This window comes from Dermacentor andersoni, chromosome 11, assembly GCF_023375885.2.
Source record: "Dermacentor andersoni chromosome 11, qqDerAnde1_hic_scaffold, whole genome shotgun sequence".
In the NCBI taxonomy this organism is placed as follows: domain Eukaryota; kingdom Metazoa; phylum Arthropoda; class Arachnida; order Ixodida; family Ixodidae; genus Dermacentor; species Dermacentor andersoni.
The window spans coordinates 66,388,197-66,414,136 of record NC_092824.1 but is presented as its reverse complement, the minus strand read 5'-3'; the positions used below and the strand labels follow the sequence as shown (position 1 = coordinate 66,414,136).

Sequence of the window (25,940 nt, the reverse complement as noted above, 5' to 3'; positions counted from 1 at the left end):
GTTCCGTATGCGATGCAACCGATTTTATTTCCCTCTGTGTTTCCTTCCCTTGATGAGGATCACCAATGAATGATTTGCTTTGATATGTGTTATTGTAGAAATTGATTACCAATCGGGGAATGTTGTTCTCGTGCAAGGTAATTCAACATTACCTTATAGCCCTATGTATACTAATCTTTTGCAATAGTCTCATTCCTCGGGCTCAGTCGTACCATAGTAATGATACTTTAACGCCAATTTCCATAATAGATAAAAAAATATTTATACACACCAGAATATCGGCACCAAGGAGCTGGAACGTTATAACAGAGAACTGATCCTTGTAGCAAAGCTCATCGCATGCACAACGGCCCTTAAGCGGAAAGGATGGAAGGTGGAGTCTACGACATTTGAAAATCAGAAGGCAGACATTACAGAGGGAAAACTGCATGCTAGGGTAAGTAAAGGTCGACTGAACGTAAGCCAAATGTCCGGAGAATTTTCTCGTGGCGTCCAACTTCCAGGCACATGGTTATCGCCGAAAGCTCCAGGAAGCTCAAATCTTGTAAATTAACAAAAATTAGCTATAGGTAGAGAGAGATACTCGAGCTATAATAAAGGTATAGGGTGGTTAGCTTTGTTACACGTTATCTTCGGATGACAACGGTGCACGTCTCATGCCAAGAATTTCGCGATCATGTAGTGGGTGGCCAAGGCCTGTAACTGGGTGGCACAACCTGTAATTTTGCGCTTCATTGCGCCGTTTTGATTTGTCGCTGTGATGAGACATTTATCCTCGAATTTTACAGAATGACTCATTTATTGAAAGTTGGCGCTATGTCCGTGTGCTTAACTTTCCTTTCCCTTTTTTCTTCTCCTGTCCATCATTTACTGCCCGTCAGCCTATTGGTGTCTTGTCATAAAACCACACGGACCGTTTAAACTGGCGCTACTGTATCCGGGACTACGTAGGTGAATAACTATCATCGAGGCGCTGACCGCCAGTGGTTCGAAAGCAACATCTGGGGCGATCACTTCTTGGACAATCAATTTGGGAAGAGATCACACCGGATCTGTGCACGTATACGGCCCAAAGCGTTTCTGGATCTGTGCTAGTCTCGCTATCTCATGGTGTGCAGAATAGGAGGTCAAGGTTTCGTGTTCTCATCCCTTCAAATCTACTTCTCACATAGGCATGTGGTGTCTTTTTCTCTTTTTTTCATTGGGGCCGAGAATGAACGATCACGAGATCGGCGTGGCCATGTCGTGGTACACGCATATATCGGGCAAGGACGATGCTGGCCTTTCGTGCGTCGTGGGCGTCAGCAGTACAACTGCGGCCAGACTATACAACCTGGCCAGAAAGGTGAGCGCATCAAAAACACAATCACCTGCTTCCTACTCTTTCCATGGCCTTTCGTTGCTCTGTAAAAATGTTTACACTGTTAAGCGCGTTTTCTTACCCTTACCGTTAGGGACGTACAAAACTTTACGGAGGCCGTCAACGGAGCTCTAACTAGACGTGCGATGACAAAAGACGTAGTTGAAAACTATCGATTCATTCTGACAGCCTTGGACGCACAGAAATATCCGACAAGAGAATTGCACAGGGAGGGATATGAAACTCTGCTTATCGTATATATGCAGCACTCTCTTGAACAAACCAATCAGCGGACGGGATGCGTAAGCATTTAGTTGTTGCTCTTCACCTTGCTGTCCTATTTACGACGTTATCTTACTCAATTCTTGACTACGTCTATTTACAGTGTACTTGTACTTGCCTTGTCGCAAATATAGAACTGCTGATAAAAATATTTACTTGAGCTCGTTGGCAATATAGTACATATATACTGATAGTGTATAAATGTTCTATTAAAGCGAAGCCCGCAAGCATAGCGCGATCCTCTGACAAAATAAAAAATCCGACAAACATAAGGTGATATATCATCCATTCCGAGATACAATAGTCATTTACGAGATAGCACAACTAATGCCGTGCTCACGCATGACAAACAACCGACCGATATATCTGTAATGTAACGCCTGATCCGCGTCTTCAAAGAAAAATAAATTTGTCGGTAAATTTTATTCGTTATTGTCCAAGGTCAAAGCGTTTGTTCGTCTGCTTACCTATTGCACTTCATTGCGTCTACCAGCGAACATGACCGTAAACAGTTCAGTAATGAAAAAAAAACTTTCATGAAGAAAAAAATAAAGCATACATTATCATCACCAGCAGTTTCCAAGCACGTCACCTACCAGCAGTTTCCAATAACCCTTGTCTTGCCCAAGCTCATTTTATCTCATGCCTTCCAAATTCCTATTTTTATCGCAGCACTTAATTGCCTGCCGTCCTCGATAGCACTTCCCTTCCCGTGGCACAAATTGTGTAACTCTAATATACCACCGGTTATCTGCCCTATACATTACATGGCCCGGCCAGCTCCATCTTATCAGCTTAATGTTAACTCGAATAACGACTAGCCCTCAATTTCACTCCGCGGTCTTGATGTCCCTATACGATAAGTCGTACATTTTTCATCTCAAGGTTCTTTGTTGATCCCAAGGTTTCTGCTCGCTATGTTAGCACCTGCATAAAACAATGACTGCACACAATTCAAAGATACTGGTAAGCTGCCAGTCATAATTTCACATTGCGTGCCGTATGCGTTTATTTTATTGTAAACGGTCTTCCCTAATCACGGCTGCCTTTCACTGATTGGCTTTGATAAACATTTTCTGTCACCGATTCTTGAGACTGACTACCAATCGCGAATGGACACTCTGTTGCTAGGCAACTTAACGTTACTCTATCCTTCTTTATATTAACGTTCAACCTTACTCTTGCATGTTGTCGGCTCTGTCTTACCATAGAGGTCATACCTTACGAGTAAAACGACATCTTATAATCGCAAAAAGTTTTACATGTTGTACAAGTTGGCATGTTCCACTGGGTGTCTGCCAATTCTTGGCCAATCCTGCGGAATGGTTATACGCCAAGATAGGATATACATGTGGTATTGAATATACATGCCGTAATTTCGAAACCAATATTCAGGTAAGCTTTTAACGAACCATTGATCTTTCTAGCTGAACTCATCTCAAGCACCGCAGTCTTCACGAGGTATGGGCTTAGATGCAGTCCATTGCATTCGACAATCAGTCATCAGACATGACGCAGGCAAAACTGCATGCTGCGTTAAGCAAAAATGCAATTAACCTGAGCCAAATGTTAGAAAGTGTTGGCGTACAGTTTTCGGGCTTACCGCAATCGCCGAAAGATAAAAGAAACTGAAATATTGCATATAAATGCGCATGAATTCACACGAATGAGATGAGGTGAAAACATATCACGGATACGTTTGTGATGCATTAGTAGCGCACGGCACTCCTTGTGCTATCACTTGGAGAATTACGGTATCTTGAAGTGGGATGGCCTAGGCCCTTCTGCACAAAATACAATTGCGGTTCTTTCGTTTTGCTTCTCCCCTCTGATGATACACAGTATTTACCCTCGCCTTTTCCAGAATGATGGATATGTTGGAAATGGGCGCTAGGTTCGTGTGCTTCGCTCGCGTTTGCCTCTTTTTCTTTTACTGTCAATCATTTACGGCCCATGAGGTTATCAATGTCTTGCCAAAAAACACCATGGCCCGTACCTTTGCGTTTCAACTGGCGTTGCTGTGTATGGGACTACGTAGGTGAATAACTATCATCGAGGCGCGGACGACCAGTGGTTCGGAATCAACGTCTTGGGCAATTGCTTCTCGGGTGATCACTTTCGGAGGAGATTACGCGGGATCTGTACGAGTGTATGGCTGAAAACCTTTCTGGCTACGTGCCAAGCTGGCTACCTGATGGTGTACAGAATAGGTAAGGTTTCTCGTACTCACCCAATTCATCGTGCGTCTCACATGCGTGCCCGTTGTCTTCTTTCACTGGTTCCGGATGAACGGCCCGAAATCGACTTTGTCGTGCCGTGCACCCATCTGTCGGGCAACGACGATGCTGGCCTTTCGCGCGCCATCACCAGATCAAGCGAAGGAGGCAGCGCGGGGACTGGCTGCACGAGTCAATCAAGCAAGGTGAGCGCAACGAAGAAGTGAATTGTTGCACCGTAACTTTTCCACTGCCTTTCGCACTGGCAAATTATTCGCCTATGAAACGATTTCACGCACTTCAAACTCGAGTACGCCAATGCTTGTATTTCTTAGCAATGGTGTGGGAACAACACGCTACAAAATATTATTTCAGTATTTTCTTATATTAAGGAATAATTATAAAAAAAGATTTCACTAATGCGGCCCACAATCCGAACACAATGATGTTATTGTCGTTTAATTTTGTTATTGCCAAACATGACTCAACAGGATGAAAGTAAACATATTTGTACGCATCGTTGTCAGTTGGACAGCTTTTGATTGCACCCTTTACTTAAGCTTCACATCGTATAAATTGCAACATATGCCGAGGATCCGCATAATTTTATTTTCGTGTGGCATGCGTCACATATTTTGACGGCATAACTTGATCCAACATGGACATTGCAGGATGTACGGCAGTGTGACGATAAGGGAAACGAAATTCTACCCTAGACCATTTATGGACATTTCGTACTTCACTATGTTTCCCATGTCGTGTTGGTTCTGTATGAGTCAGTGGTATATATGCTGCACCGTTTTGGACAAAATCACAAGCGGATGCACAACGCTACTATTTATTCTCTGCTCTTTGCCTTGCTACTCCAGAAACCACGTGATCCTATCTAATTCTTTACTATTAGTCCTTCCAATATACTTGCACTTGCCTCTCGCGAATATAAAACATCCTTATGAATACATTTACAATTTGGGCTCGTTGGTAATACAACACAGTTAGACTCATAGTGAATAAATAACTAATCGAAGCGAAGTCCGTAGGCATAGCCCGATCTTCTAAGAAAAGAAATCAAAAACAGGAGAAATATAAGAGCCCTATATGATGCATTCCAGGGTAACATAATTTCTTTTTTTTTTTTGCGACAGCGCAACGAATGCCACGCTCGCACATTACAAAATAATCACCGTCCCTTCCCAACCGCGAAGATGGTCGAACAGCGAAGCTATATTGTTTAAACCGTTGCACCATGTAAGACATACTTTGCAAACAGTCTATATTGTAAATCTTTCGTTTCGCCATTCTTTCACCTCACTTTTGCTGTTGCGTGCTTCGCGTGGTGAGCATGCTTTATGAATGCTTTTTTTTTTTTTGCGGTTCTCCCACATATTTGCGCTGAGGAAGGAACTATGATACTCTCGGAACTCGGAAGCTCTTCCAAAGAAGCGTTTAACTGCCCTACGCATGATATGGCGTGCCCAGATTACTCTTTTCCTCTTAATGTCAACTAGAATAACGCCTAGCTCTAACAAACCACTCCGCTGTCTTCATGTCCTATCCTCTCGAGTATTTGTTGCTTAATTTTGTAGGTTATTGCCCAAAGTCACCACGTTTGTTTGTCCACTTGCTTATTTAATTTTATTGCGTATATAAGCGACCGTGACCGTAAAAAGATAATCAATGAAAAACAAAGCTAACCTCAAGGCAAAAATAAAACCGTCATCGACATCACCGGCAGCCTGTTTATGTCGTCTCCCAGAAATTTCCAACCACCTTTTGTCTTGCACCAGCTGATTCTATCTTACGCATGCCAATTTCCTAATTTTCAAACCATACCATGCCTAATTGCATGCCATCTTTGGAAGCTTTTCCAAACCAGCGCTTAGCTGCCCTACGCATAAGATCGCCTGCTCAGATCCCTCTTTTCCACTTATGTCAACTAGAATAACGCCTAGCTCTAACAAACCACTCCCCTGTCTCCTATGTCCTATCCTCTCGAGTATCCTTAGCGTAATTTTGTAGGTTAGTGCCCAAACTCACCACGTTTGTTTGTCCGCTTGTCTATTTCGTATTATTGCTTATATCAGGGACCGTGACCATAAAAAGTTAAGCCATGAAAAACAAAGCTAGCCTCAAATGAAACATAAAGCCATCGTCATCATCACCAGCAGTCTGCTTACATCATATTCCAGTAATTCCTAACAACATGTTGTGTTGCACCAGCTGATTATATCTTACGGCTTCCAACTTCCTAATTTTCATACCATGGAATACCCAACTGCCTGCCATCCTCGGAAGCTCTTACAAAGCACCGGTTAACTGCCCTACGCATTAGATGGCCTGCTCAGATCCCTCTTTTCCTCTTAATGTCAACTAGAATAACGGCAAGCTCTAACAAACTACTCCGCTGTCTCCTATGTCCCATCCGCTCGAGTATTTCTAGCGTAATTTTGTAGGTTATTGCCCAAATTCACCGCGTTTGTTCACCTGCTTGCCTATTGCATTTATTTGCGTGTATCAGCGAGCATGACCGTAAAAAATAAGCAATGAAAGACCACGCTAACCTCAACGGAGAAATAAAACTGCCATCATCATCACCAGCAGCCTGTTTATGTCCTCTCCCAGAAATTTCCAATAGCCTTTTCTCTTGCACTAGCTGATTCTATGGTGCGCCTGCCAACTTCTCAATTGTCCTACCATGCAATACCCAATTGCCTGCCATCCCCGCAAGCTCTTCCAAACCAGCAGTTAATTGCCCTACGCATTAGATGGCCTGCCCAGATCCCTCTTTTCCTCGTAATTTCCACTTGAATAACGGCAAGCTCTAACAAACCACTCCGCTGTCTCCTATGTGCTATCCTTCCGAGTATTTGTAGCTTAATTTTGTTGGTTATTTTCCAAACTTACCGCGCTTGTTCACTTGCTTGCCTATTGCATTTAATTGCGCATATCAGCGAGCGTGACCGTGAAAAGATAAGCAATGAAAAACCAAGCTAATCTCAAGGGAAAAACAAAACCGTCATCATCATGACTAACAGCCTGTTTATGTCATCTCTCAGAAATTTCCAACAACCTTTTCTCTTGCACCAGCTGATTATATCTTACGCCTGCCAACTTCCTAATTTTCATACCATGCAACACCTAATTGCCTGCCATCCTCGGAAGCTCTTACAAACCACCGGTTAACTGCCCTACGCATTAGATTGCGTGCCCAGATCCCTCTTTTCCTCTTAATGTCAACTAGAATAACGACAAGCTCTAACAAACCACTCCGCTGCCTCCTATGTCCTATCCTGTCGAGTATTTGTAGAGTAATTTTGTAGGTTATTGCCCAAACTCACCACGTTTGTTTGTCCGCTTGTCTATTTCATTTTATTGCTTATATCAGGGACCGTGACCTTAAAAAGTTAAGCAATGAAAAGCAAAGCTAGCCTCAAATGAAAATTAAGAACATCGTCATCATCACCACCAGCTTGTTTATGTCATCTCCCAGAAATTTCCAACAACCTTTTGTCTTGCCCCAGCTCATTATATCTTACGCCGGCCAAGTTCCTAATTTTCATACCATGCAATACCTAATTACCTGCCATCCTCGGAAGCTCTTCCAAACCAACGGTTAACTGCCCTACGCATTAGATGGCCTGCCCAGATCCCTCTTTTCCTCTTAATGTCAACTAGAATAACGGCAAGCTCTAACAAACTACTCCGCTGTCTCCTATGTGCTATCCTTTCGAGTATTTGTAGCCTAATTTTGTTGGTTATTTTCCATTTTCACCGCGTTTGTTCACCTGCTTGCCTATTGTATTTATTTGCGTATATCAGCGAGCGTGACCGTAAAAATATAAGCAATGAAAAACGAAGCTAATCTCAAAGGAAAAACAAAACCGTCATCATCATCACTAGCAGCCTGTTTATGTGATCTCTCAGAAATTTCCAACAACCTTTTGTCTTGCACCAGCTGATTGCATGGTGCGCCTGCCAACTTCCTAATTTTCATCCCATGCAATACCTAATTGCCAGTCATCCTCGGAAGCTCTTCCAAACCAGCGGTTAATTGCCCTACGCATTACATGGCCTGCCCAGATCCCTCTTTTCCTCTTAATGTCAACTAGAATAACGCCAAGCTCTAACAAACCACTCCGCTGTCTCTTATGTCCTATCCTCTCGAGTATATGTAGCGTAATTTTCTAGGATATTGCCCAAATTCACCGCGTTTGTTCACTTGCTTGCCTATTGCATTCAATTGCGTATATCAGCGAGCGTGACCGTAAAAAGATAAGAAATGAAAAACCAAGCTAATCTCAAGGGAAAAACAAAACCGTCATCATCATCACTAGCAGCCTGTTTATGTCATCTCCCAGAAATTTCCAACAACTTTTCTCTTGCAGCAGCTGATTCTATGGTGCGCCTGCCGACTTCCTAATTTTCATACCATGCAACACCTAATTGCCTGCCATCCTCGGAAGCTCTTCCAAACCAGTGGTTAACTGTCCTGCGCAGTGCATGGCCTGGCCGCTCCATCCTTCGCTCTTAATGTCAACTAGAATAAGGGCAAGCTCTAACAAATCAATCCGCAGTCTTCTTGTCCCAGAGCGAGAGGTCTAACATTTTTCATCTGACAGTTCTTTGTTCATCCCAATGTTTCTGCTGAATATGTTAGCAGCTGCCGAAAACAATGATTGCAAACATTTCAAAGATACGAGTAAGCTCCCAGTCGTAATTGCCTAATGCGTGCTGTGTGCGTTCCAGCCGATGTTAATTTATTGCAAATGGTATTTCCCTGATCACGGCGGCCTTTGACTGATTAACCTCGATATGCGTTTTGTCTCTCCGATTTTCGGCTACTAATCGCGATTGAACTTTCTGTTTTTAGGCAATTCAACATTACTTTGTGCTTCTGATATTAATATTAAACCTCACTCTTGCTTGATGTCGACTGAAACTTACTATAGCGGTCCCACTTTACCAGTCACGTGAAATTGTATATTAGAAAAAGGTTGAACGGAACAATGATATACATGTGATAATTACTGCTGCAAAATTATGGTAGGGTCAGTATAACGAAGAATCGATCCTTCTAGCAAAACTCATCTCAAACCCGGCAGTTCATACGGGGCACGGACACATATGCAAACTCTCACATTCAACAATCAGTCAGCAGGCATGACGTAGGCAAAATTACATGCTGCTTTAAGCAAATGTCCATGAACTTGAACCAATTTTTAGAATATATTGTTGGCGTACAGTTCTCGGGCTTACCGGAATCTCCGAATTATAAAGGAAATTGAAGTCTTGCATATTCATGTAAATAAATCCAGACGATGGAGAAGAGGTAAAAGATATACCGCTGATGCGTTTGTCATCCGTTAGTAACGCAAGGAGCACTTTGTGCTGTCATGTGGAGAATTACGGTATCATAGAGTGGATGTCCTAGGCCCTTCTGCACAACCTGAAATTGCAGTTATTTCGTTTTGCTTGTTCCCTCTGATCAGGCACATTAATTATACTCGCCTTTTCCAGAATGGTTCATAAGTTGGAAGTCGGCGCTTTGTTCGTGTGCCTCTTCTTTTACTGTCCATTATTTACTGACCATGAGCCTATTAATGTCTTGCCATAAACCACCCCAGCCCGTTCTTTGCGTATCAGCTGGCGCTGCTGTATATGGGACTTCGTAGGTGAATAACTATCATCGAGGCGCGGGCGGCCAGTGGTTCGAAACCGACATCTGGGAAGTCCACTTCTCTGGTGATGCCTTTCGGAGGCGATTCCAGAAGATCTGCGTGAGTGTGTGATCGAAAACCTTCCTGGCTCTGCGCCTAGCTGGGTTCCTGATGTTGTACAGAATAGCTCGTTTCTTCTATACACCCTATTCACCGTGCGTCTGACATGCTTGCCCGTTGTCTTCTTTTTCATTGGTGCGGACAACGAACGGCGCGAGATCGACATGTTCGTGTCCTGCATCCATCTGTCGGGAAAAAACGACGCTGGTCTTTCGTGCGTCATCAACCGACCGAGCGGGAGAGGCAGCAGGGGACCCACTGCAGTAGTCAAACCAGCAAGGTAAGCGTATTAAAGGCATGACGTGTTGCGTCTTAATTTTTCCATCGCGCTTCACACTACCAAAGTAATCGCCCACAAGACGATTTCACGCACAATAAACTCGAGCACGCCAAAGCTTGTAATTCTTAGCATGGAAGTGTGAACAAGGCGCTATGAAAGTTTATTGCAGTATTTTCTTTTCCAAAGAAAAATTCAGAAAATAACTAACTAATGCAGTACAGAATCCCAACTAAATAAGGTTATCACTGCCAAAAATTACGAATTAGATTAACTGCAACTTATTCAGGGGAGCAGCGCATAATAACAGGGAAGAAAGAAAATGGCACACGTGCGCTTCCTCACAAAGGAAATCGGAAAATGGCATGAAAGCATCTGCGTCGTTCACATCGAGTATGGGGCGCTGCTATCCAATTAACTTTCAGTTATTAACAAGCGATCGCCTTGTCTTGCTGTTTCGTGCGCACCGCGTCAGTGGTTACATTTATCATTGCAGAATCCCAGCAGCGAAATTTCTCTTGTCTACTTACCTCGCTTTCCTGTAGTATGATATGTTGTATAATTGTCGTAACCCCTTTGTATGTTGTCGTAAATGTCCGTTTTTTGGTCAAGTTAGTAGTTAATGTTAGTTCGCTTTGAACGATTCGTCGTATAAACAGGTTGTATATGTTTTTCTCACCCTGCGCTGGAAATGTTAGAAATATTGGGCATCTTGTTCACGCGCGTTGCAGTGAGTATTCTTTCTGTAAATATTTAGCCTCGTCTATACCTTGCCAGAATTGCTTCGTAAAACATATAAACTGGCAATGTCTTGCGTTTACCTAATCATGTAATTCCCAAACATAGTTTCCCTTCAAAAAACGAATGAAACATCTTGTGGGCATGTATTTCTGGCCGTATGGAGTACAGGTGCAAACAAAAGTAACTAGAACAGGAGACCTGTGGTTGAACTGCATCACAATGCCCTCTAGTAGACTCAAGGGAAAACAATAAATCAGACTACGCATCCTCGCAGGCCGGTGATCATTGTATTTTCATCAAAATGCCCTCTAGCAGCTTTGAGGCTGCGCGAGCGGATTGGGCATTAGAACAGAGTCGGTTGCAGCTCCCATGTTCCAGTTACTTTTGAGCGCTCATTTAAACTCGTAAGATATTGCAATGAAATGTTGTTTTAGCAAAAGCTCCATTAGTATAAAATTACTTGTTTGTTCTTAAACTATCCGCAAATGAAACCTCTCTAAGCATATGAAAAACGCCAAGTTTCCCTTGCTTGAAATTTTGAGCTCTGAAACTTTGCGTAGCATGAAGGATGCGTTGTTCAATGCAGCGATGATGCTCATTTGGTCTAGATAACAGATATAGGCAAGTGTAATCAGCACCGCCGCGCACGAACACACACTCGTGTGTAACAATTACCGCGACTGATAAGACGAAGTAACGGCACGAATCACGTCACGGCAGATATAAAATTGCGACTGCGGACATATATATATATATATAATATGTACATACCGCGTTTGTTTGTTTGCTTGCCTAATGCATTTCATTGCGTATATCAAGGAGCATGACGGTACAAAGTTAAGGAATAAAAAACAAAGCTAGCCTCAAGGGAAAGATAAAGCCGTCATCATTATCACCAGCAGCCTGTTTCTGTCATCTCCCAGCAATTTCCAATAACCTTTTGTCCTGCGCCATCTCATTCTATCTTACGCCTGCCAACTTCCTAATTTTAATGCCATCCCATACCTAATTGCCTGCTGTCCTCACAAGCACATCCAAACCAGCGGTTAACTTCCCTACGCATTTCATGGCCTGCCCAGCTCCGTCATTTCCTCTTAATCTCAACTTGAATAAGGGCTAGCTCTAACCAACCACTCCGCTGTCTGCTATCGCGTCGAGTATCTGTACCTTAATTTTGTTGGTGATTGCCCAAACTTACCACGTTTGTTCGTCTGCTTGCCTATTGCATTACATTGCGTTTATCAGCGAGTGTGACCGTAAAAGGATAAGCAAGAAGAACATAGCTAAGCTCAAGGGGAAAATAAAGCCGTCATCATCATCACCAGCAGCCCGTTTAAGTCATCTGCCAGCAATTTCCTGTAACCTTTTGCCTTGCACCAGTCGATTCTATTTTACGCCTGCCAACTTCCTAACTTTCACACCATCCCATACCTAACTGCCTGCCGTCCTCAGAAGCACATCCAAACCATCGGTTAACTGCCCTACGCATTACATGGCCTGCCCAGTTCCGACTTTTCCTCTTAATCTCAACTAGAATAACAGCTAGCTCTAACCAACCACTCCGCTGTCTGCTATCGTGTCGGGTATTTGTAGCTTAATTTTGTTGGTGATTGCCCAAACTTACCACGTTTGTTCGTCTGCTTGCCTATTGCATTTCATTGCATCTATCAGCGAGCGTGACCTTAAATTGTTAACCAATTAAAAAGGTAACCTCAAGGCAAAAATAAAGATGTCATCATCATCATCACCAGCAGCCTGTGTATGTAATCTCCTACCAATTTCCAGTAACCTTTTGACTTGTACGAGCTGATTCTACCTTACGCCAGCCAACTTCCTAATTTTCATACCATACCATACCTAATTCCCTGCCGTCCTAGGAAGGACTTCCAATCCAGCTGTTAACGGCCCTACGATTTACATGGCCTGCCCAACTCCATCATTACCTCTAATCTCTACTAGAATAACGGTTAGCTCTAATAAACTACTCCGCTTTCTCTTATTTCCTGTCCTCTCGGGTATATATAGCTTAATTTTGTTTTTGATTGCCCAAACTTACCTCGTTTGTTTGTTTGCTTGCCTAATGCATTTCATTGCGTATATCAAGGAGCATGACGGTACAAAGTTAAGGAATGAAAAACCAAGCTAGCCTCAAGGGAAAAATAAAGCCGTCATCATTATAACCAGCAGCCTGTTTCTGTCATCTCCCAGCTATTTCCAATAACCTTTTGTCTTGCGCCATCTCGTTCTATCTTACGCCTGCCAACTTCCTAATTTTAATGTCATCCCATACCTAATTGCCTGCCGTCCTCACAAGCACATCCATACCAGTGGTTAACTACGCTACACATCATCTGGCCTGCCCAGCTCCGTCTTTTCCTCTCAATCTCAACTTGAATAACGGCTACCCATAAAAAACCACTCCGCTGTCTGCTATCGTGTCGAGTATCTGTAGCCTAATTTTGTTGGTGATTGACCAAACTTACCACGTTTGTTCGTCTGCTTGCCTATTGCATTACATTGCGTTTATCAGCGAGTGTGACCGTAAAAGGATAAGCAAGAAGAACATAGCTAAGCTCAATGGAAAAAGAAAGCTGTCATCATCATCACCAGCAGCCCGTTTAAGTCATCTCCCAGCAATTTCCAATAACCTTTTGTCCTGCGCCATCTCATTCTATCTTACGCCTGCCAACTTCCTAATTTTCATACCATACCCTACCTAATTCCCTTCCGTCCTAGGAAGGACTTCCAATCCAGCTGTTAATGGCCCTACGATTTACATGGCCTGTCCAACTCCATCATTACCTCTTAATCTCTACTAGAATAACGGCTAGCTGTAATAAACTACTCCGCTTTCTCTTATTTCCTGTCCTCTCGAGTACCTGTAGCTTAATTTTGTTTTTGATAGCCCAAACTTACCGCGTTTGTTTGTTTTCTTGCCTAATCCATTCCATTGCGTATATCAGGGAGCGTGACGGTAAAATGTTAAGGAATGAAAAACAAAGGCAGCCTTAAGGGATAAATAAAGCCGTCATCATTATCACCAGCAGCCTGTTTCTGTCATCTCCCAGCTATTTCCAATAACCTTTTGTCTTGCGCCATCTCGTTCTATCTTACGCCTGCCAACTTCCTAATTTTAATGTCATCCCATAACTAATTGCCTGCCGTCCTCACAAGCACATCCAAACCAGCGGTTAACTTCCCTACGCATTTCATGGCCTGCCCAGCTCCGTCATTTCCTCTTAATCTCAACTTGAATAAGGGCTAGCTCTAACCAACCACTCCGCTGTCTGCTATCGTGTCGAGTATATGTAGCCTAATGTTGTTGGTGATTGCCCAAACTTACCACGTTTGTTCGTCTGCTTGCCTATTGCATTACATTGCGTTTATCAGCGAGTGTGACCGTAAAAGGATAAGCAAGAAGAACATATCTAAGCTCAAGGGGAAAAGAAAGCCGTCATCATCATCACCAGCAGCCCGTTTAAGTCATCTCCCAGCAATTTCCTGTAAGCTTTTGCCTTACTGCAGTCGATTTTATTTTACGCCTGCCAAATTCCTAACTTTCACACCATCCCATACCTAACTGCCTGCCGTCCTCAGAAGCACATCCAAACGGACCACGCGGCCACCGCAAGGCTTGAGGCCTTAGGCATGCATAACACGATCGAGGAGCTCTTAGACGCTCACCACACAGCCCAAATCCGTCGTCTCTCGCTAACCCCGGCTGGCCGCACAGTCCTCCGGAAGCTCAGTCTCGAGGCTATCCCCGAGGGGACAGAGTACATTACGATTCCGCGAAAGGTCAGGGGGCATATTTATGCCCCACCTCTACCCCGCAACATGGACCCCGAGTTCCATCAGGGCCGTCGGCAGGCACGCAGTGAAGCCATTTGGCGACGCTACGGCTCGCAAGATGGAGTGCTTTACACAGACGCAGCCAGACACCCTCGGGGTGACCTCATGACCGCGGTGGTAGCGGATCACAACGGAGGACTGATAGAATATACAACAATCACGGCTGGCCGAGTGGTGGAAGCGGAGGAAACCGCGATTGCCATGGCCATGCATGCGGAAGCGAATACCGTCATCAGCGACAGCAAGCAGGCCATCGGCAATTTCGTCCGTGGTAGAATTTGCAAACAGGCGTACCATGTCCTCACACGACGCCCCCTAAGCGGCTTGAAAACCCTCGTGTGGACCCCCGCTCACGCGGCTGTGCCCGGCAACGCGTCGGCTCACAGTCTGGCTCGAGATCTCGCGCGCCGAGCCTCGTCCGCGGATGCGGACGGCGTGAATGAGGAGGAGAGACACGAGGAACCCTGCGAGACCTATTATGAAATAGCTCATCGGTATCGCTTGAGGCGTCGCGCGCTTCCACCACCGGCCAAGCAACTCGACAAAACGCAAGCGGTCGCGTTTCGGCGACTTCAGACAAATACATACCCACACCCAAAATACATTAACAAAATCACGGGGGGCAGGGAAAGCGACAAATGTAGGCTATGTTCAGAAATAGGAACACTAACACACATAATGTGGGAATGCACCTCGCTCCCGTTCTCTCATCCCCCCGTCAGCAGCGAGACTGACTGGACAGCCTGGCTCAGTTCCGGGGACGTCGACCGACAACTTGAGCTGGTGGACTGGGCGGAAAAGGCCAAGCAGGCCCAGGGCCTTACTTGAGCCCTAACCCTCAGCCACGTCCCTCTTTACCCTTCCCCCTTTCAATAAAGTTTATCACCACCACCAACCATCGGTTAACTGCCCTACGCATTATATGGCCTGCCCAGTTCCATATTTTCCTCTTAATCTCAACTAGAATAACAGCTAGCTCTAACCAACCGCTCCGCTGTCTGCTATCGTGTCGGGTATTTGTAGCTTAATGTTGTTGGTGAATGCCCAAACTTACCACGTTTGTTCGTCTGCTTGCCTATAGCATTTCATTGCATCTATCAGCGACCGTGACCTTAAATTGTTAAGCAATTAAAAAAGCTAACCTCAAGGCAAAAATAAAGATGTCATCATCATCATCACCAGCAGCCTGTGTATGTAATCTCCTACAAATTTCCAGTAACCTTTTGACTTGTACGAGCTGATTCTATCTTACGCCAGCCAACTTCCTAATTTTCATACCATACCATACCTAATTCCCTGCCGTCGTAGGAAGGACTTCCAATCCAGCTGTTAACAGCCCTACGATTTACATGGCCTGCCCAACTCCATCATTACCTCTTAATCTCTACTAGAATAACGGCTAGATCTAATAAACTACTCCGCTTTCTCTTATTTCCTGTCCTCTCGAGTACCTGTAGCTTAATTTTGTTTTTGATTGCCCAAACTTACCGCGTTTGTTTGTTTGCTTGCCTAATGCATTTCATTGCGTATATCAGGGAGCGTGACGGTAAAAAGTTTAGGAATGAAAAACAAAGCTAGCCTCAAGGGAAAGATAAAGCCGTCATCATTATCACCAGCAGCCTGTTTCTGTCATCTCCCAGCAATTTCCAATAACCTTTTGTCTTGCGCCATCTCATTCTATCTTACGCCTGCCAACTTCCTAATTTTAATGCCATCCCATAACTAATTGCCTGCCGTCCTCACAAGCACATCCAAACCAGCGGTTAACTTCCCTACGCATTTCATGGCCTGCCCAGCTCCGTCATTTCCTCTTAATCTCAACTTGAATAAGGGCTAGCTCTAACCAACCACTCTGCTGTCTACTATCGTGTCGAGTATCTGTAGCTTAATTTTGTTCGTGATTGACCAAACTTACCACGTTTGTTCGTCTGCTTGCCTATTGCATTTCATTGCATCTATCAGCGAGCGTGACCTTAAATTGTTATGCAATTAAAAAAGCTAACCTCAAGGGAAAAATAAAGCTGTCATCATCATCATCACCAGCAGCCTGTGTATGTAATCTCCTACAAATTTCCGTTACCCTTTTGTCTTGTACAAGCTGATTCTATCTTACGCCAGCCAACTTCCTAATTTTCATACCATGCCATACCATACCTAATTCCCTGCCGTCCTAGGAAGGACTTCCAATCCAGCTGTTAACGGCCCTACGATTTACATGGCCTGCCCAACTCCATCATTACCTCTTAATCTCTACTAGAATAACAGCTAGCTCTAATAAACTACTCCGCTTTCTCTTATTTCCTGTCCTCTCGAGTACCTGTAGCTTAATTTTGTTTTTGATTGCCCAAACTTACCGCGTTTGTTTGTTTGCTTGCCTAATGTATTTCATTGCGTATATCACGGAGCGTGACGGTAAAAAGATAAGGAATGAAAAACAAAGCTAGCCTCAAGGGGAAAATAAAGCAGTCATAATTATCACCAGCAGCCTGTTTCTGTCATCTCCCAGCAATTTCCAATAACCTTTTGTCTTGCGCCATCTCCTTCTATGTTACGCCTGCCAACTTCCTAATTTTAATGCCATCCCATAACTAATTGCCTGCCGTCCTCACAAGCACATCCAAACCAGCGGTTAACTTCCCTACGCATTTCATGGCCTGCCCAGCTCCGTCATTTCCTCTTAATCTCAACTTGAATAAGGGCTAGCTCTAACCAACCACTCCGCTGTCTGCTATCGTGTCGAGTATCTGTAGCTTAATTTTGTTGGTGATTGCCCAAACTTACCACGTTTGTTCGTCTGCTTGCCTATTGCATTGCATTGCGTTTATCAGCGAGTGTGACCGTAAAAGGATAAGCAAGAAGAACATAGCTAAGCTCAAGGGGAAAATAAATCAGTCATCATCATCACCAGCATCCCGTTTAAGTCATCTCCCAGCAATTTCCAATAACCTTTTGTCTTGCGCCATCTCATTCTATCTTAAGCCTGCCAACTTCCTAATTTTCATGCCATCCCATACCTAATTGCCTGCCGTCCTCACAAGCACATCCATACCAGTGGTTAACTACGCTACGCATCATCTGGCCTGCCCAGCTCCGTCTTTTCCTCTTAATCTCAACTTGAATAACGGCTACCTATAACCAACCACTCCGCTGTCTGCAATCATGTCGAGTATTTGTAGCCTAATGTTGTTGGTGATTGCCCAAACTTACAGCAGTTGTTCGTCTGCTTGCCTATTGCATTACATTGCGTTTATCAGCGAGTGTGACCGTAAAAAGTTAAGCGATGAATAACAAAGCTCACCTCAAGGGAAAAATAAAGGCGTCATTATCATCACCAACAGCCTGTTTGTCATCTCCCAGCAATTTCTAATAACCTTTCGTCTTGCGCCATCTGATTCAAATTATGCATGTCCACTTCCTAATTTTCATACCATACCATACCTAATTGCCTGCCGTCCTTCCAAACCAGCGGATAACTGCCCTGCGTATCATCTTTTCCTCTTACTGTCAACTAGAATAGCGCCTAGCTCTAACAAACTATTCCGCTGTCTTTCTGTCCCTTACCGAGAGGTCGAAGATTTTTCATCTGACGGTTCTTTGTTCATCCCAATGTTTCTGTTCAATATGTTAGCAGCTGGCGAAAACAAACACTGCAAACATTTCGAAGGCACGAGTAAGCTGCCAGTCATAATTGCTTAATCCGTGTCGGGGGCATTCCAGCCGATGTTTATTTATTACAAATGGTCTTTCCATGATCTTGGCTGGTTAGCCTCGGTATGCGTTTTGTTTCACCGATTTTCGGCTGACTACCAATCGCGAGTGAACATCTTGTTCCTAGGCAATTCAACGTTACTTTATGCTTCTTATGTTAATATTAAACCTTACTCTTGCATGTTGTCGACTCAGACATACCATAGAGGTCCCACCTTGCGAGTAACATGAAATCCTATATTAGGCAAACGTTGAACAGCACCGTGATATACATGTGATAATTTCGGGAGCAATAATATGGTAGGGGTATAACGAAGAATCGATCCTTCTAGCGAAACTCATCTCAAGCGCCGCAGTCCATACGGGTCATTGGCACTTATGCAATCTATCACATTCAATAATCAATCATCAGACATGACGTAGGCAAAGCTGCGTGCTGCGTTAAGCAAAGGTCCATGAACTTGAGCCAAATGTTAGAATTTACTGTTGGCGTACAGTTCTCGGGCTTACCGGAATCATCGAAGAATAAAAAAAAATTAAATTATGGGGTTTTACGTGCCAAAACCACTTTCTGATTATGAGGCACGCCGTAATGGAGGACTCCAGAAATTTCGACCACCTGGGGTTCTTTAACGTGCACCTAAATCTAGTACACGGGTGTTTTCGCATTTCGCCATCGCCGAAGTATAAAGGAAACTCAAATCTTGCATATTCATGTGAATAAATTCAGACGATAGAGACGAGGTAAAAAAACATACCGCGAATACGTTTGTCATGCGTTAGTAACGCATGGCGCTGCTTGTGCTGTCACGTGGGGAATTACGGAGCCATGGAGTGGTATCATGGAGTGCAGATAGTCTCCTTCTGCACAACCTGCAATTGCAGTTCTTTTGTTTTGCTTCTTCCCTCTGATGAGACAAAGTAATTACACTCGCCTTTTCCAGAATGTTTCATATGTTGGAAGTTGGCGCTATGTTCGTGAGCTTCGCTTGCGTTTGCCTCTTTTTCTTTTGCTGCCCATAATTTAATGCCCTTCAGCTTTTAATGTCTTGCCATAAGACACCACCGCCCATACCTTTGCGTATCAGCTGGCGGTGCTGTATATCGGACTACGTGGGTGAATAACTATCATCGAGGCGTGGACGGCCAGTGGTTCGGAAGCGACATCTTGGGCAATTACTTCTCGGGCGATCACTTTCAGAGGTGATCAAACCCGATCTGTGTGAGTGTGCGATATAAAACGTTCCTGGCTCTGCACCAAGCTGGGTTCCTGATGTTGTGCAGAATAGGTCAAGGTTTCTTCTACTCACCGCATTCACCGTGCGTCTCACATGCGTGTCCGTTGTCTTCTCTTTCATTGGAGCTGACAACGAACTGCGCGAGATCTACATGTTCGTGTCCTGCGTCTACTTGTCGGGCAAACACGACGCTGGCCTTTCGTGCGCCATCAGCGAGCAAAGCGGGAGAGGCAGCAGGGGACCCACTGCAATAGTCAAACCAGCAAGGTAAGCGTATCGAAGACATCACGTGTTGGGGGGGGGGGGGGGGGGTAATTTTTCAATTCCTTTCCACACTGCCAAAGTAATCGCCTACAAGGCGATTTCACGCACAATAAACTCGAGCACGCCAATGCTTGTAATTCTTAGCAAGGAAGTGTGAACAAGGCGCTACGAAATTTTATTGCAGTATTTGCTTATATAAAGGAATTCAGGAAATGAATCTAACTAATGCAGTCCACAATGCCAACTAAATAAGGCTGTCAGTATCGAAAATTGCGAATTAGGTATACTTCAACTTATCCAGGGAAGCAGTGCATAATAACAGGGAAGGAAGAAAATGGCAGACGTGCGCTTCCTGACAAAGGAAATCGGAAAATGTCATGAAAGCATCTACGTCGTTCACTTCGAGCATGTGACGCTGCTATCCAATTCACTTTCAGTTATCAGCAAGCGATCGCCTCGTTTTGCTGTTTCGTGCTCACCGCGTCAGTGGCTACATTTATCCTTCCAGAATCCCAGCAGTGAAATTTCTCTTGTCTACTTGCCTCGCTTTCCTGTAGTATATGTTGTATAATTGTCGTAACCCCTTTGTATGTTGTCGTAAATGTCATTTTCTTGGTCGAGTTATTAGTTAATGTTAGTTCGCTTTGAACGATTCGTCGTGTAAACAGGTTGTATATGTTTTCGTAACCCTGCGCTGGAAATGTTAGAAATATTGGGCATCTTGCTCACGTACATTGCAGCGATTATTCTTTCTGTAAATCTTTAGCGTCGTTTATGCCTTGCCAGAGTTGCTTCCTAAAACATGTTGTAAACTGGCAATGTCTTGCCGTTTAGTTAACCATGTAATTCCCAAACATAGCTTTCCTTAAAAAAAAAACGAATGAAACATATTGTGGGCATGTATTTCTGGCCGTATGGAGTAAAGGTGCAAGCAAAAGTAACTAGAACAGGATACCTGCGGCTGAACTGCATCACAATGCCCTCTAGTAGAGTCAAGGGAAAACAATAAATCAGACTACGCATCCTCGCAGGCCGGTGATCATTGTATTTTCATCAAGATGCCCTCTAGCAGCTTTGAGGCTGCGCGAGCGGATTGGGCATTAGAATAGAGTCGGCCGCAGCTCCCATGTTCGAATTACTTTTGAGCGCTCATTTAAACTCGTAAAAAATTACAACGAAATGTTGTTTTAGCAAGAGCTCCATTAGTATAAGGTTAATTGTTCTTGAACTATCCGCAAATGAAACCTCTCTACAGCATATGAAAAACGCCTAGTTTCCCTTGCTTGAAGTTTTGAGCTCTGAAATTTTGCGTAGCATAAAGGATGCGAGGCGTATAAAGAACAGCGGATAGGTGGTTTTCATAGACTGCCCATAGCCGTCGCACCTATTACCTGGTGTATTGTAGGGGCAAAGTTGTTTCAAATGTTTCATGCTGGTTATGCTATATAACACTAATAACGACTGCAACAGGTTTTGACAGTCATGTGAAAGACAAAGCTGAAGGTAACGCTCTATTGAACTAGCCTTAATATGGACCCATGCTGTAGTCTTTGCCAGGCCGTAAGCCTGGCATATGCATTGCCAGACCCCTGTGCTAATCCGTTGTTCATCGAAATAAAGGAATGAACGACACAAAATTACTCCCGATTTCTCTCTAATGTGGCTGCAACTGTTTAGCCTGGTCAATTATTCAATAAACTCAGAAAGACGAGTATATGTCATTCTCACTGTTGCCTTGGCATCATCCCAGGTCGACCTGACTTCTGTAGCAGCGAGGTGAACATCTCCTGCAGCATGCTCATGTCAAGCCACGTGTAGCAGCTGCGAGCAACGCAGGTGCCACAGTGTTCATGCCCCTGGCAAGGCTGAAGCCCACTGTTGTCCTCGCGCAGCCGGATGCTCCACTTTGGATGTCGGTTGGCCAGGATGTCCAGCAAGGTTGAACCTTCTTGCTCAGCGTTTTTAAGTGCAAAAGTATGTTGTTTAATTGACTCGGCCGCTGATATTTACAGATTAGTACATTTTGCTACGTTTTCACATTTCATGTCAGCGATGCACCGTTTCCATATTTTACGCTAACAATCAACGATCTGTGGATGTAGATGTCAATGTAAACTAATGCACCGCTTTGGCTAATCCGACACGCAAGGCTGCGCGCTAAGACTTATTCAATATGCGTGAGGTCTAAAGTATGTGTAAAAATTATACAAAGCGAGTTTCAACTGCTGAAGTCGGCGACAACAAACTCTAAGGCAGCCGCGTCCGCAGACGGAACTCGGCACGCCTTCAACGGCCGCATTGCTGGCACGAGAGAGCGCTCAGGCTTGCTCATCCGGTGGTCGATGATTGCGACGTGGCTTCCAGGTACGACATTGCTACCATGAAGAAGCCAGCCGCGATCGACGAAACGCGTAACCGACGCAGACTCAACATCGGTGCAGCTGCACAAATCGAAGGGCGAAAGCCCCGGCTCCCTTCCAAAGCATTGCCAGCGGCATGCGACAGAGCGCAGCACAGAAAAGTGAAAAAGTTGGATTAGAAATGAACGCATGCTGTAAACTACTTTTCCTTGTTGAGCTGAACATTTTCGGTCTAATCCTGAGCTTCGGAATAATTTGCTAGTACTGAAACAAGTAAATCACAATTGGGGGTAGCATCAGCGTAATTTCAAACGTGAAAATTCTGAAAATATTCGGACATATCGTCCCGTTCCGAAGTTCACCTGCATTTGTTTATGCGATTTGAATTAAGACACCAAAACCTACACTACAGACTATTGCTACATGCTTAAACAGAGGCTACATAGCAATTATATTCCATGTACCTACCTCACCAGAAATTCAATTCTGTCATTTTCTGATCAGGTTTGTATATATGCTGATGGTACAGTGGTTCAGAATTAAAATCTAGTTAAAGCCCATTGGCTAAACTTAGCCCCTCAAGTTAACAGTACGTAATGGCGGGTCTGCGTATGAAACATCTCCTTCAGCTAGCTTAATGTGAGCCTTGCAATCGGAGCAGATAAGCACTCGTTTCTGTATCGGAATTCATACTCCGCCGATTCATTACTTGGACTCGTGCTTTTGACACACACTGGCTCGCTTCACAAATGAGCAGCGTGCCATTGACAGGTCGCTATATGAAATATTCAGATCTTTGCAATTAATAGGGTGGGCCATAAGATGGCGTATATATTCTGGCTGGAATTGTCCCATATGTAGCACGTGGGTCGGGCTGTGCTCTTGAAACGCCAACTAGATGCATGCGCAACAGCGCAAGAACGTTGTGGCGTCCAAAAGTTTAGATAATGTCCAGTCGTGTAGTTTATATGAACTCTGTTGTGTATTCGCTTGACTAAGAGTATTGGGATTGTATTATTTTTCGTACATAGCCAATATATGTATGTTTCTTTCAGTACTCGTCAGCATATTATTTACCGCGTAAAGCCCCTTTACATATTGGCCCGATGAGCAGCCTGTTAGGTATTGTAAGTAAATAAAAAATTAAGTACATAAATAAAGTGGACTTTAATTGGGCTATATGCTGCGTAAGCGGCGCTAGGAAGCAGGGTCTGTAAATTTCGCCCTCCCACTTTTCGTAGCACCAACTTGGCATCGAACAGTATGCGAATTCCTGACAGTTGAGGAAAGCGCGCTGCAAGCAATTAATTCTGCCTGAAGGAGTTGCCATCGCTCTCAATTTTTTTTTTACGGTTCCAGAGCTGCGTGCACACCGGAAGTGACGATGATGGCGAGGATCTGCCCACCACGGACTTCGGAGAATCCCTCGATCTGAAGCAACCTGGTGTGCGAGCCACCGAGCAGCCGCTGACCCAGACTGGAGAGGTTCAGCTCGAATGTCAGGTCTCGAACTTGCGTCAGAGTGCCCCCTTTCACTGTCACGACGACGTGGCCATTCGCACCGTTGCTGAAAAGAACAAGCGCTTGGTTCCGCACACACAAAAATAAAGTCTGAAAACACCGCAGGCCAAAAGGCCAGAAGACGACGACGATGGCGACGTGTAACGCCCATGACGTGAAAGATGTCTTACACTTCACGTACCACGACTCGAACTAAAAAGTGTTTCCGGGGTACGTCCTGGGTAGCTTGAGGTGAGTTACGGGCGGGTCTTCGAAATAGAGCCTCGATAGCACGGCGGCTTACCGAGTTATATAGTTGGTAAAGGGGGAGGGGAAGACAAGGAGTGGAATGTTGGTGGAGTGCATGACTAGCTGAAATAACGAAAAACCCACGTACGACTGCAAAATTAGCCGGAGACTTTTGCGGTGGCGTATGTTATTTGCCTACTGTTATTCAATAAGCGAAGAACTTTGTTCAGGATCCTTTTAACCCTGCAATGCATAACGCGCCTTCCGATTGCTGCGCCGTTCGAGACTGAATTTCAAATTTCTGCACGTGAAACAGAAGTAGCGACATACATTCCTAAGCTGTTCACGTGTGAAACTCGGCTGCAATATAACTACTAGCTGCAGTGCTCGTTATGTTTGCTGAAGCTATCTTCAGTATAAGTTTGCGCTCCATGGCGAGAAATCAAGTTGTACGTATTTTGTGTAGAACGCTGTTTGGGCATTGCAAGGTTTAATGCGCCCAAATACGTTTGGTGTCTGTGTTGAATGCTCTGAACAGCGAACGCGTCAAAGTACTTGAAAAACTGCAGCAGTGGATAACGAAGCCTGAAAGGACACCACACCACTGCAAAATTTGGAGTTCATCTGGGAGGCGTACCGCAGGTTGAGTAGAAGACGTCGGGATAATTTATCACTCGGAACTGGCGCCTGTGTTGTGTAGCAGGCAAACTTACGCGTGACATTAGCATGTTAAGCAATCGCCGTATAAGAATGAAAAAGCTTGTTGAGCATCGGAAGTACTTTCGTGCTGTTCTGTAGTTTTTCCGCGTACTTTTCTCTCGCGTTCCACAATCTTCGCGAACTGCCGTGCGCCGTGCTTATTAGCCGGAGGCTTCCGTTAAGCTGTTCCAAACATACTTGTAGAATGGATTTCGTTGTTTCTCGCACAGATACAGCCTTCTGGGTTTTACGATGTCCAGGACTTCGGAATTGCCACTAAGAATTTGTGATAGTATTTGTTTTCCCTTGCCAGCGTTACTTTCTATTCCCGGCACCTCTCGTTCTAGTAATGGATTCGATGTCGTATTTGTGAGAAATTTGCACTTTCGGCGTCATGTGCGCGCATGTATACGGCGTAAATTAAGGTGGGAATGTTCGGTTTTTGATCGTCCCTCAATTTTGTTTTTTACAGGGCCGGAGGAATGCTTTTGCTGGTGTACGAATGGTTAAGAGCTCCGAAATAAAGTTACGGTGTATGGAATTAAGGCCCGTGCGTGTCTGGTCTCTCTTCGCTAGCATTTTCTTTCAGCGTGGACAAGCGTCCGAGTGTCGCCAGTCAATCGACAAGTATTTCTGTCAAAGGGGGACGTGGGTCTTCTCATAAAAGGAATTGAACAGCTTGCTATATTGAACCGCTCCTCGCAGTGCTACTAAACCGGGTCAAGGATTCAGATAACTACGGCGTGTTCAGTGACGCCCGATACAGTTCCGCTACGCTGCTGCAAAGTGTACGCAGAGTGTAGCGTAATGTGCACATGAGCACGCGGATAGAGCATGTGGTATGTTGTCGGCAGAACGAACTGTGTGACCAGCTAGGCAGCAATAGCGGCCCAGCTGGCCAAGCTACTGGTCGAGAAATAAACAGCGTTCGATGTGCCGTTCCGGTAGTCGAGCGGCTTGAGTGTTGATCTCGTATCCTTCAGGACGGCAGTTCGAATCCCGGTGCCTGCATCGCTGAAAAAAAAAAGGCAGCGATGCCGGGGCTCAAAGTGCCATCCATGAAGGTTCGAGGTGGACCGTTAAGGCTGGGTCTCGGACCCCAGAGGACCTCCTGCATCGTAGTACCGGCGTACGCATGGCCAGTGCGCGGATTGAAGGCGGTGCGGACGTCGGCACAACGACACAGGTGACCCCCTGGGATCTACGTCGCCGTGCAGCTGGCTGGCGGAACTGGGAGTTCCGGCACCCAGCTGTGCTCTCGGCCGCCGGAATGTGGCGGATAAGAGGGAGTTTTGTGTCATGGTGCACACTATTTCCTCTCGCTATCCCCCGGGTATCCTAAGAGGGTGGATACCTGCTGCTTTTGGGGGAAGTGCGGAGGGCACCCCACGGAGAAGGGCGACCACACGCGAAAGAG

The 25,940-nt window shown here is 44.8% G+C and overlaps 1 long non-coding RNA gene across 2 annotated transcripts; it reads left to right on the top strand.

Moving 5' to 3' along the window:
- Positions 1 to 735: 735 nt before the first annotated feature.
- Positions 736 to 25,064, top strand: LOC129381582 (uncharacterized). 2 transcript variants are annotated; one of them, XR_008609763.2, is made up of 7 exons: positions 736 to 1,345; positions 3,681 to 4,064; positions 9,531 to 9,915; positions 19,577 to 19,718; positions 21,466 to 21,653; positions 23,435 to 23,827; positions 24,996 to 25,064. It is a non-coding gene; the product is annotated as an uncharacterized lncRNA (long non-coding RNA). The 2 variants fall into 2 exon arrangements; XR_008609765.2 differs by having other exon boundaries at positions 21,466 to 21,689.
- The last annotated feature ends 876 nt before the right edge of the window (positions 25,065 to 25,940 follow it).